This window comes from Labrus mixtus, chromosome 15 (genome assembly GCF_963584025.1).
Source record: "Labrus mixtus chromosome 15, fLabMix1.1, whole genome shotgun sequence".
Taxonomy (NCBI): Eukaryota; Metazoa; Chordata; class Actinopteri; order Labriformes; family Labridae; genus Labrus; species Labrus mixtus.
In genome coordinates, this window is record NC_083626.1 from 11,790,177 (window position 1) to 11,802,210 (window position 12,034).

The 12,034-nt window shown below is 39.1% G+C and overlaps 1 protein-coding gene across 1 annotated transcript in view; it reads left to right on the plus strand.

The window, feature by feature from the left end:
- The first annotated feature begins 6,749 nt into the window (after positions 1 to 6,749).
- The window catches only part of si:dkey-178k16.1 (band 4.1-like protein 1), a 40,337-nt gene continuing 35,052 nt past the window's right edge, over positions 6,750 to 12,034 (plus strand). The window contains exon 1 of the mRNA XM_061057186.1: positions 6,750 to 7,101. The gene's annotated coding sequence lies outside the window, so the exon portion shown is untranslated. The remainder of the gene's footprint in view (positions 7,102 to 12,034) is intronic.

The window sequence follows — 12,034 nt, forward strand, 5'->3', positions numbered from 1 at the left end:
CATGGTTACACCTGCAGGAGATTTAGAGATGACAATTAATCAAAAGTTGGAGTAGAAAGTGTGAGGGCACTCACTATTCCTGCTCAGTGAGAGAGGTGAGAGAATCAACTCACTGCAGTCAGGTGTGTGTGACACTGATTGGCTGTGATTAAGCCCAGGTGTGGGGAGCTTTTATATACTCTGTAGTCTCCAGTGATCTGTGCTGACTCATTATCTCACCATCAGAGGTAGTGAGAGGTTCTCCATGTGGTTTGTCTAGTTTTCTGTGTGTATATGTAAACACCAACGAAGAGCTTAGTGTGTAGTAGATTTCCATTGCCAGTATCCCAGAGTATAATTTGGGGTGCTGGATAGTTTTGTTGCAACCTCAGCCTTTTGTGTTAACAAAGGTCTCCCTGGCACCCTTTGTTTTTTGTTAAGTGTTTTCTGGGTGTCCTGGACCATTTTGCAGCAGTGGTTTAGATAATCATTTTCGGTGCATTATTTAGTTTAGGAAGCTTCTTGTGGCTCTATACGATTTTGTTGTTTTTTCCCCTATCCAATCTATCACTTACCAGGTCTTTTGATTATCCTTCTGGGATAACTTTGACACCCCTGGGTCCCCACCTGCCTCCCCCCTTGTGGCAGGTGGCCTTATGAACCCACACAGTAAAACGCTGACCACCTGGCATCATTAAAATCTGCAAGGGTTTAGAGCCCAGGTTGTAAGGTGTTTGGCCCCTTCTTTTACTCATCAGCCTTAAAAGACCTGCCTATTGCCACTCATGTATTTGTAGTTTGTAGATTCTACATATGCCTCAGCTTGTTCTATGGATTCTATATGAATTTGAATTTCATAATATTCCGTCTCTCTCTGAGATGAGCATCTTGGTTATAATCTGGTAACAGAGCTAGGTATGAAGGAAAGCCCACCAAATTATAGAACAGATGTATGTCATTTTTTCCTTCTTGCTTTACTTTTGAGATATTAGGTATAAAATTCCCTTCTAATTTTTTTGTAGTGATTTTAATGTGAATTTGTTGATCCTTTTGTCAGACTTCTTTATAGGGGTTTCTTACATTTTAACCCATCGTCTCCTTCAAGGAGCAAATGAAGAAAGCCTAATCTTATAAATCAGTGAAGAAAAGAAAACACATGAAAACTTAGTAAAACCTTTTTTTTTTGTTATGCAGTTTCATTCAGAAGGAGTTGCCAACACACTTTAAGTAAAGAGAGAAGTGCTGTGAGTTTAACCATGCCGTGTCCTCATTTTCTTTTAGACCAGCTCAGTTTTCACAAGTAATCTATCTCTTATTGTTTTCAAGAAATGCCAAGCCACTGCTCCTTCCACTCTTGTTTTTCTTCAGTGCACATTGCCAAAGAGATTAATCTCAATCACGGCGTCTAAGTCTCTGAACTGTTCTGAGGTTAACATAAAGCCATTGGAATTCCTTTTTCCCTTCTATAGGTCATCTATCAAATTCTCACTCTGGATAGACTTGGTATAGAGCGAAGATTTAGTGTTCAGTGAAGTGATAGGAATTGCAGGTAGTTGATCATATTGCGCCTGAGCAGAATGTATTTACCAGTAACAGATCCAGGTAGTTGAACTTACCTAATGGAATAGGGTAGAAACATAGTATGGTGCCACATACTGTATTCTACAACATGAAAAAGCACTACAGCACACACATCTTCACAGAATGAACAGTTCACCAAATGAGAGCAACATGTTAGATCTATTTCATGTAATCTCATGGGAAACAGCCACACTGCACTCTGTTTGGCCTATCTTTCGTAACACTTAAGTTGAGAGGAGAAAACAGCAGTCAGAGAAAGTTGGCATGTAGCTTTGACATCTGTAAATCTCATTTATAAATAATACACAACCTGCAGGGAGTCATGATGAACAGCACCTTTGTGAGAGGAAACATGTGTGTTGTGTGTGTTCAAGTTTGTTTGTACAGGTGAGGTCAAAATAGCTAAGGCACAAAGTCAATTATCCACATTTAATCCTTGCTCTTTGACTGCAACTTCACCAGTTAATATGTTGTGTCCTTTATCCTGAACAGAATAGGACTAGTTAAAACACTTGATGCTCATAAGCTGTCATTTATTAAGAAAGACAAGAAGTTCCTGGTTTATAATTAGTGTTTAATATTGATGTCATGCTCTTCAATGTTCTTCAATGTGTAAGAAAGGGCTGATAAAAGCAAAGTCAAAGGGATTCAGGGAACTTTAAAAAAACAAAAAACTTAACAGCAAGGAGCAGAAATACAGCAGTTATCCAAACAGACAGGACAACCCCATGAGGGCCTTTCACACTTACAACCTGCGCTGTTAGTGTTCTGGTAAATATCAGAAGAAGCTGGATTTATCTCTTACAACTCTATGTTGAAAGCTTTGTTTTATATTTGGCAGGATTTAGGCTATTATTCTATTCTCATTGGCACATATTCAGCAGAGACCTAAAAGACTCCAGCTAGACCTGAAAGATAAACGGAGAAGATTTTACCTTTTTTTCTCTGACAATTCAAAACAGAAAATCATTATTTAAAAAAGATAAACTGAGTCCAGTTTGAGTGAAACCATAATGTATTCTTGCGTTTTCTCTTGGTGAAACATTTTCAGCTCAAGTATCCAAAAAAACATTTCGCTTGATTGTGGCACCTATGGTGATCACAGAAGATTGCATCCACTGCGATGTTTATTTTCCTCTGGATTTACACACGCGCACGCGCACACACACACACACACACACACACCACAAACCACCATCACCACAACAACCCATCAGGACTGTTTCATTAGCACAGAGAGAAGTTACAACATACCTCTAAAAGTTTCTAAATAGTTACACATGCCCTGAAGGTCGATGTGAATCATAATATGTAAATGAAACACCCCAGTGATAAGACAACAGTTTCCTGCCACAAAGCAAAAATATTTTCATTATAGTAATTGCTTGCAAATTTTCAGAGAAACAATATAGGAGTGACCTCATCTATTGATATGATTTTGTAATATTGATTTAGTTGTGTAACTTATTTTCAGGGATTTCAGGTTATTGTGGGCCTTTTTGCTGGACCTACTTACATAGTGTATATTTTCAATAGGCTACAAGCTCTAATCACTGATTTTATTCATTGGAACATACATTCAAAAACTTGTCTTAACAAAGAAAGACTTTAGACTGTTGTATACTGTACATTTCATTTTTATAATGAAGAAAAGATGTCAGTAATTTTAAGTTTCTCTTATTAGTATTGAGAAGGGAAAGACAACTGCTGTCATTGAACATTTATTGGCTACAGTTGGAAACAGTAAAATGAAAGTTCTTTGAATTTGTTGGCAGAAGGCTTACATTTAACTGTATTTGAAGCTACACTCAGACCGTTCAGCCCTGAATATACCTCTGGTTATATAAAGAAGAGCAGTGGTAGCCTACAGTGTAAAAAACATTTCAGACTTTATTTACATGACATCAGCCATGTATCATTCAATGGTGGTTATCAAGCTTCTATGGCTTCAATATTGTGTGGTTTCAACTTGAAATTGTCGCTCTCGGGTAACGTTACATTGACTGCTTAAGCTGCAGTACTTGTTCTCTTGATTCGCCCCTACCAGAATCCACCAGTATGTGGTCTTGAAGGTGATCACCATGGTGATCACCTTCAAGACATGGTCTACACCTTGAGCACAAAAGACCACATGGTCTATACCTTGAGCTGTTGATGTCAAAAATAAAAGATAGCCTACTAAGCTCAGTCAAAAACAGTTAAAGGGATACTTCACCCATTTGCATTAAGCTTTGTATCATTAGAAACCTGGTTGTATTTTTGAATGGTCATGCATCCTGCCCTCATTTCCCCCTGAGACTGGAAAGTTCTGTATTTCTGAGTCTGAAAAGGAGCTTCCAGTGAGACAAATATCGTCATATTGTGTCACTGGAAGCTGTTGCGGTTAGCGGGGTGAAACTACAACGCTAGTTCCTCATATTTTCTACCACTGAAGCTACAGACCAATCACAGATCAGTGGGAACTCACTCCCAGAATCGAAACTTAACGTTCGCCATATTGCTTGGAAGCTATGCTAACAGGCTCTATGGAGAAAGCTGATAATGGCGAAAAAATATGAATATAGCGGCGAGACGGCTGCTGCGACAGGCCGGTCTTGTGTCACGGCGGCCAGCGCCAGCTCAGCAGCAGAGACATAAGGCCTGCCTGTCGGCAGCGGTGAGGACGAGGAGCCCGGGCCGGCTCGAGCTGGGGTGGACTGGTTGTGTCGGTGCTCTCACTGTTTGCCTATGAACACAGACATAGAGTCTGTTTTCTGCCAGGAATTTCCAAGATCAATTCTGGAAAAAATCTCGGAATCTGTTGAGGAAATGGTCGTATATATATATATATGAAGTAAATATGTCTGTAAATGTTTTTATTACTATATTTCTACTGCTATATTGTATATTTTGGAGAAACTGTAACTATGGAATTTTCCTCTGGGATTAATAAAGTATTTCTGATTCTGAAATCGAGGACCTTAGTGAGCGGAAAGGAAGAGTCATAAAATGAAATCAAGAAATGTTAACAATTAAACTTTTAAACATGAGAACTATTATGATGTTTTACAGTGCTGCAGGTATTCCTTTAGTTGGTTACCTGGAAGTATGGCCCTTTTTCCTTGTGGCAACTTAACAGGGGTGTTTAAATGTCTTTGAAAATGCAACAAATATAAATCATGTGTTAGGGGAATGTGGCAATGACATAATTGTATCTTCAGTCCAACTTCTTATCCTTTTATGGAGAAATATTTAATGTCTGGATTTGCCTCAAGGAAAAAGCATATGGCAATGTGAATAATGTGAAGAGAGATTTATGGCCCAGCTTCAGTCTGGGTGTGCAGAGTAATTCTGCACATGAGAAAACTGAAGCAACATGTATGGACGTCTGGTGGTAGTTTGTTTTTAAAGTGTGGTTGTTATAACGCTAATACATGAGCAACACTCCCCGCGACCTGACACGAGGGTCAAAGTATTTATGATCCTGATAGGATGATAACACACCTTAAAACTAATTTAATTTGAGAGCCCAACTACTACATCCTGTCTCCTTAACCCTTTTTTATAACCTTCATGACTTTTTGAAAAATGAGTATAGATCTTTCTTTGCACTTTACTCATGCTAGCAATTGCATCTCATCCTGTTTGCATCACACACAACAAAAAACAAGGAGTATGTTAAAAACGTCAAATTCAATGGATGTCATAAGAAAGCTATCACTTACAACATTGGTAAGCTGAAGATTACTAACATGAATTAGAAGGTTGGGGCCTCAAGAGAGAAGATGATTTTAACTTGCTGTCTAACTCTGACAGCTCCTGTACAAATAATGTCAGCTTTCATTATCTTGCATTGAGTTAGTTTGCCTCCAACTTTGTTCATATATGTCATTACTTAGTTTATCTTGCAGGTACAAAGCGAAGGCTTCAATTTACTGATTGGTAGTGTGTAAAGGTAAATGAAGGGAAATGACGCCACCATGTGGAGAAATATCTGCAAAACTACTTGGATTAACTTAACAGCTGTTAACAAGTAAATAAAATGTGTTATCTAAACAATAATGTGTATATATTCTGCTTATGTAATGTATTATCTTGTTCATTAAGGGTTGCTATATACAAATATTATAGAGCATTAGTTCAGGCTTCACAAATCTTTCCCATATGACAGTGAAGTGATTCCGTTGCTCTGGGTTTGCATATCCTGTAAGCATCAAGAGGTCCACTGAGGCATGACTGGCATTGATTTTCCTGCATGCATATTTGCATTTGAATACTTGTGCATGAAAGCCAAAGAGGGCGTTCAGAACAGCAGGTTCCTATGACTCACCATGCAATACATCACCCACTTAGCCTTCATCCAATGAACACAGTGCTCTCTATGCAGGAAACAATATGCTATGTTTTCCTTAATGCAGTGGGTTAAAGACATATCTTTGAATACAACTGAATAAAAGTAACAATGTCTGGAGCTTGTTAAAAATGTTATTCCATACAAGTTGGCTATAAGGAACCTTCCCTTTATTAATAAATCCCAGTTGTAATCAGAGCAACGTTTAGCTCTTTAGGCCTATCAATCTCCTTACGTCAACATCTAGGCCTACCAGTATCTCTTTCAATTAGTTTAATGCAAAGCCAAGTGCATTGATTTGCAATTAATGATGCCTAATGCACATTGCATTTAGACTTTTTAAGTAACTGACAGGTCCCATGATGACATTTGAGGGCGCTCTGACACAGAAAGGATGCTAAAAGCTCTTGATAAGCATCACACGGCAGGTGCCCGCCAGTCTTCAGTTTAACATTTTGTGCAGGGAATTAAAATGAGAACTTTTGAATAACTCAAGTTTATTCAGACGAAACCTCACCATACAGGTTTAAAAAAAAAAAAAAAAAAAAAAAAAAAAAGATCACCACCAATGATATAGGCTACGTCAAACATCAAAACAGGCTAACTGAAATAAAACATAAAGTAACCTTATCTAATAAATGATACAATAAAATGTAAAGAGAAGATGAAGCAGGAGACTTGTTTGGAAAAAGGGATGAGACCGAAAATTGGAAAGGAAAAAAAAACGCACTTTAGAGAATATTTCAGAAGTTTATTCATATCTTTTAATGAAAGATAATAGGTTATGCATAATACAATTTGTAGAACTGTGTTGATTGGGAATGTTAAATCGTGCTGTGTGCTTCAGACCATCTTATCATAGCCTACAGTTCACCATGCGCTGCTGTACTGCTGGGAACAGGAGCCGAGAATCAGTGAAGCAAGTGGCGTGAAGAGGCGCTGTGTGTGTCACAGGCGGAGAGGTCCTCACACATCACGCACGACGTTAGGAGTTTCCTCGCTTCCACAGTGAAAACGCCCCTCTCTCTGCTCCCTTCTCCTCCAGCTCTTTTTCCGACCGTAACCATCCCTGCCGGCTGGTGCCTGTCTGCTGTCCCCGCCTGCAGGACTGCATCTCCCGCGGCAGAGCGAACGAGCTCCGGGGCGGCGGCGGCTGCGATCTCAATGATCAGAACCAGGACTGAAGCTTGACATCCGACCTGACAGGACAGGTATGCGTTTTATTTGTTCCTGTGATGACAGCGGAACAGGTGCATGCTGCATTCGCCGGTTGTAATGAAATGACATTGTGGGAGAGGGACGATAACCGGCGTCAAGCGTTACAGAAAACCGAGCTCTGCATGCTCTTTGTGCTTCAAGTGTCATGGAGGGATGGAGAGGGTGTTGCCACACAGCTTTAATCCGACCAATATGGTCGTCAGGCTGGTTTAATAAGCTGAACAGAATCAGGGCATCCTTATTCATGCACATGAAGGCCCTGTAGGCAGAGTGTCAGGTGCGCCTTTCTTATCGTATTACTCAATCACATAGACTCAGTTCTGTGCACAGCCATCCCTCCTACAATTGTTCAGAGCTATTCCTGTCAGTGTGTGTGAGATTTAGATTTCTTGATGTTGAGCTATAGGCTAACAGCTGATGCTCGAGATAATGAGCTAATTGAAACGGAGTGTATTGTCGCGGGTGTGGCACAGGGGGCAGGCGTGGGCGCCTCGGCTACAGAAGGTCTCCTGAATGTGTGAATTGCACTGAGACAAAGTGGGCTACACTGGCATTGCTCTCCTTGACTTAGCAGTTATCTCAATACATAGCCTTAAGAAAGAATGATTCTATCAGTCTTTATTTGTATACCTAGCGAGCAAATTCACAATAAATGTTCTCAACATTTAAAAAACGAGCAGGTCAAATATTATGTTACAAGGGGCAGGTAAAATATCTGACTTATTATTATATTTTGTCACAAAAGAGCAGGTAAACGACCTTACTCTACTATGTTACAAAAGGGCCGGTAAAATATTTGACATATTGTTATATTATGTTACAAAAGACCAGGTCAACATTACCCATTGTTATATTATCTAAGACCCGTTATTAATCCACCATGAGCACGGCAATAAGCAACATCTAGCAAAGTTACAGTGGAAAGGAAAAAAATGTCCTTTTTAAAAGGCAGAAACCTTGAGCAAAACCAGACTCATGTCGAACAGCCATCTGCAGAAACTGTGCTGGGATTGGAAAGTGGGATAGAGGGAGATGCAGGAAGGAGGAGAAATGATAGAGACAAGAAAGCAAAATGATTAACTTTCCTTTGAATATCTTGTCATTTAAAATCAATTGGATGAAAACAGAGATGGGTGTGTTTACTACAAAAAAATAATACTTATAGTTATAGATTTGATAGATGTGACACTGACACTAGTACAATCAGTCAATCATCAGTCCATTTTATTTCTATAGCACCATATCATCGTAGAGGTTATTTATGGCACTTTACATTAAGAGAAGATCTAGACTCTTTGTTATATTATTCAGCTAGAACCAACATGAATCCACCATCAGTGAGCAACAGCGGCAAGATAAACACTTTATTTTACAGGCTGAAACCTCAGCAAGAACCTGACTCATCTGTAGACAGTCATCTGTTGATAAAGTGGGAAAGAGGGAGTGGCAGAAAGAGAGAAGACACAACTATTTGTATAATGTTTTATTATGGCAATAGATTCACATAACACAGCTACTGCAGTAAATGGACAGAAAAATAAACTTGCAAATAAAGTGCAAGAAAAGTCTTCATAATTGCACTACTCAGCAAGTTTTATTTCCAACACCTACAGACTAGTCAGACAGTAAGAGCTACCATTATCAGCACTGAAGCCTTCTGTTCATTCTCATCCCACGCACACAGACTGTCAGTCCTCCTTTAATTTCAGCCACACCACAGGCTACAGTAACTCACAGACGCTGAATTTGCGAAGCAGGGAGGGGGAAAATTAGAGCTTAAAATGTCCATCTGTCCGTCTGTTGTGTTGTCCCTCCATGCATTCTTTGGCCTCTTTTTTCCTCTACTTCACCTGCTCCACTTTGAGCATCCCACGGTGCAAGCCTGAGCAGCAAGGTGTTCTTCTGCCACATCCCATGCTCATTCACATTGAAGAGAAAGCCTCATTGTGTGGATGCATGATGTGTTAAACACATGTTAAGAAAAAAATGGAATACATGTTTACTAGACTGTTGTCAAGGTGATCCAAGGAGTCTCACTGCTGGAGATACTGTAATGGAATTACATGCTACATTTCCCAGAGTAAATTGCTTTTATCTATGACAGCTTAGATATAACAGGAATTCCAGACAACTAGAACAGGGAGGGTCTAGCAAGGTTACAATGCTGATTGAGACAGTGATTCCATTACTAGTTAGAGTTGATGTACAACGCTGTGAATGCAGAGTAAAGGTTAGGTCAGATTTTGTTAAGCTGCAGGATGCAGTTTTGCACGTGTTTGTTTTTGTATTCAGTGTGCAAGCTATAAAACTTCGACACCGCTCTCCCACAAGTCCTATTTTTAAGTCATCCTTTGATCGATTGGTCATAGCTCATTGAAGCCGGGCCAGTGGTCCATTCAGAGCCGAATTCTCATCCAGATAGACTGATATCACAAAAAAAGTGAGACAAGCTTTCAACGATGTAATAAAGATAACAAACGCTCAGTTATTTGCATTATCATCACAAATAGTGTGTTGTGGGATAAGACGTCTGGTTTTTTGAGTTCAGTTTTTCTTCTGTATAATTCTATAAGAGTGAGGCAGGTAACACAGTTTGACAAACATGTAGTCTACAGCGATCAAATTCCCAAACCACAAGCCAGTCAAAATCACAAGACAAGATTGACAGTGTTTTACATTTAACGTAGAATGAGTGCATTTGATGGAAAGTTACACTGTTACATTTTCAGTTTAAAATACACTGAAGTATTTTGTAAATTTGGTTAAGGTTATCCTTAACTTCCTCCTTAAGGTGAGATTGAGGCTTTCTTAACATAAATCACAGTGAAATTACAATCAAATCATAACTCTGACACAATCCAGCCAACCAATTTTACTTTGAAAACATACTGTAAAAGCCATTTGATTCAAATCATCTGACAATTAATTACCCTAATCTATCTTGCACATACATCAGAGATCTACATCATATACTTTTCTCCACCCTGTCAGTGTGAATACTTCTACATGAACTGTGTCATTCTTCAATAAACCACCACATAACAGTTTACTTCCTCTTCTATCTTACATGTGCGTAAACTAGCAAAGAAATGCCCATGGCTATTTTTCGCTTCTCTTTATCTTATTTTGATGTGCTTGACAGATGATGTTAGACAAGGGTTCCCATGGAAACTGCATTTTAAACAGCCACGCCTGATGTCTCTGTGTTAACGATCGTTTGTGGCGACACTCTCCCTTTTTGGTCAGATAGAAACAACTTGAATGAGCTGCAGGCACAGGGTGGTGCCTGTCGTCTTCCTGTCATCGTGGTGACAAGTGATAACATGTTTTGTTTCATCTATTTAACTCTACAAGTAAATATCCTTAAAATGCAAAGAGGGGAATCAAGAGAAGCATGCAGAAGATGTTTAAACTGTAGAAATGAGAGAAAGATGCTTGTCTATGCTTTAATTAAGTGTGACTGCTGTGGTAATGTGCAGCATAATCCGGCTGTTTTAGGGCTTTTTGTTCCTGGATAAAATCGATGAATTTATTTATCCAGGTAATTCATTATCATATTAATTAAAAAATAACGATTACAAAATGTGCATCCTCATTAATGCAATGCATTGTACTAATATTTTATAATGTGGCACCAGGATAATGTTCGCATTTTCTGGAGGCTCTTAAACATACAGTAGTTGTAAATGGTAAATAGACTTGAGCTTGTATCGCGCTTTTCTAGTCTTCTGACTACTCAAAGCGCATTTACACCACATGACACACCTACACATTACACCCATTCACACACTGATGGAAGAGGTTTCTATGTAAAGTGACCATCAAAAGTAATCCCATTCAAACACATTCATACAGCCACAAGTGTCGTGCCAAAGGACACATGGGACATGATGCTGCAGGAGCTGGGGATCGAACCCTCGACCTTCCGGTTGAGAGAAGTTTTACTATTGCTGTCTCTGTCCATCTGAAGCCATAATGATAACCAGGCTGCTTATACAGTTGGGGATGGACAAAATATCGACACAGCAATATATATTGTCAGTCTGAATACGATTATGTTGTCATTGGAGCCAAATATCGACATTTTCACAAAAACATAAAGTGCTCTAATCAGATTTCCCTGCCAATTTGACTTACAGCATCACCACTTCATGACTCCCTGTGGTGGTGTCTATTATGTTAATGAGGCTTACATGAATGGAAGTTAATTGACCAAAGAAGGAGAAGAAGAAGAAGAAGAAGACAGTGGGATAATGTCAGACATCAGTCAAGACGTGAAATGTGATAAGCGCTAAAGACTGACTGCAAATTGCAGCGATACATAACTCCTTTAACAATTTCTCGGGGCATTTTTATATTTTTTAGTTCAGATAAAATAATGTGTCATTCAATTATTGTCTTGCAATATATTAATTAGTGCAGAATCATTATATTGTGAGTTTATCTTTAATATGGGCCACCAATCACTTACGAAATCTTATTGTGTCTCATCTTGTCTCGTCTCGACCAAGCGGCAACCTCCAGTGTTAGAAAATGAAGCTATTGTGGAAGTGCAAAGAGAAGTCTGCAGCTCCCTTGCTCTGTCTCAGTGAATACCCACAGCATGTTCAGCAGTCTGCACTATTTGTCTGTGAGTGTACCAACACTATGTCAACATGTCTCACAATCATTGTCATCCAAACAACTGTCTGTGTACAGTGCTCATTCTTAAAAAAAAAGCTTGTTTGTGATAGAGAAATCAAAGTAGGGTGGCTGTCTGATTATTTCAATTATGTTTTAGTGATTCAAACTGCTTTTGGACAATTAATGTGGAACACACATGAAGGGGGCGTCCTGCAAAGCAATATTCTGTGGGGGCCTAAGTAGAGTTTGGTCAAAGGGGTCCTTCTATGCCATTTTCTGCATTTTGAAACATTTATAATCAAA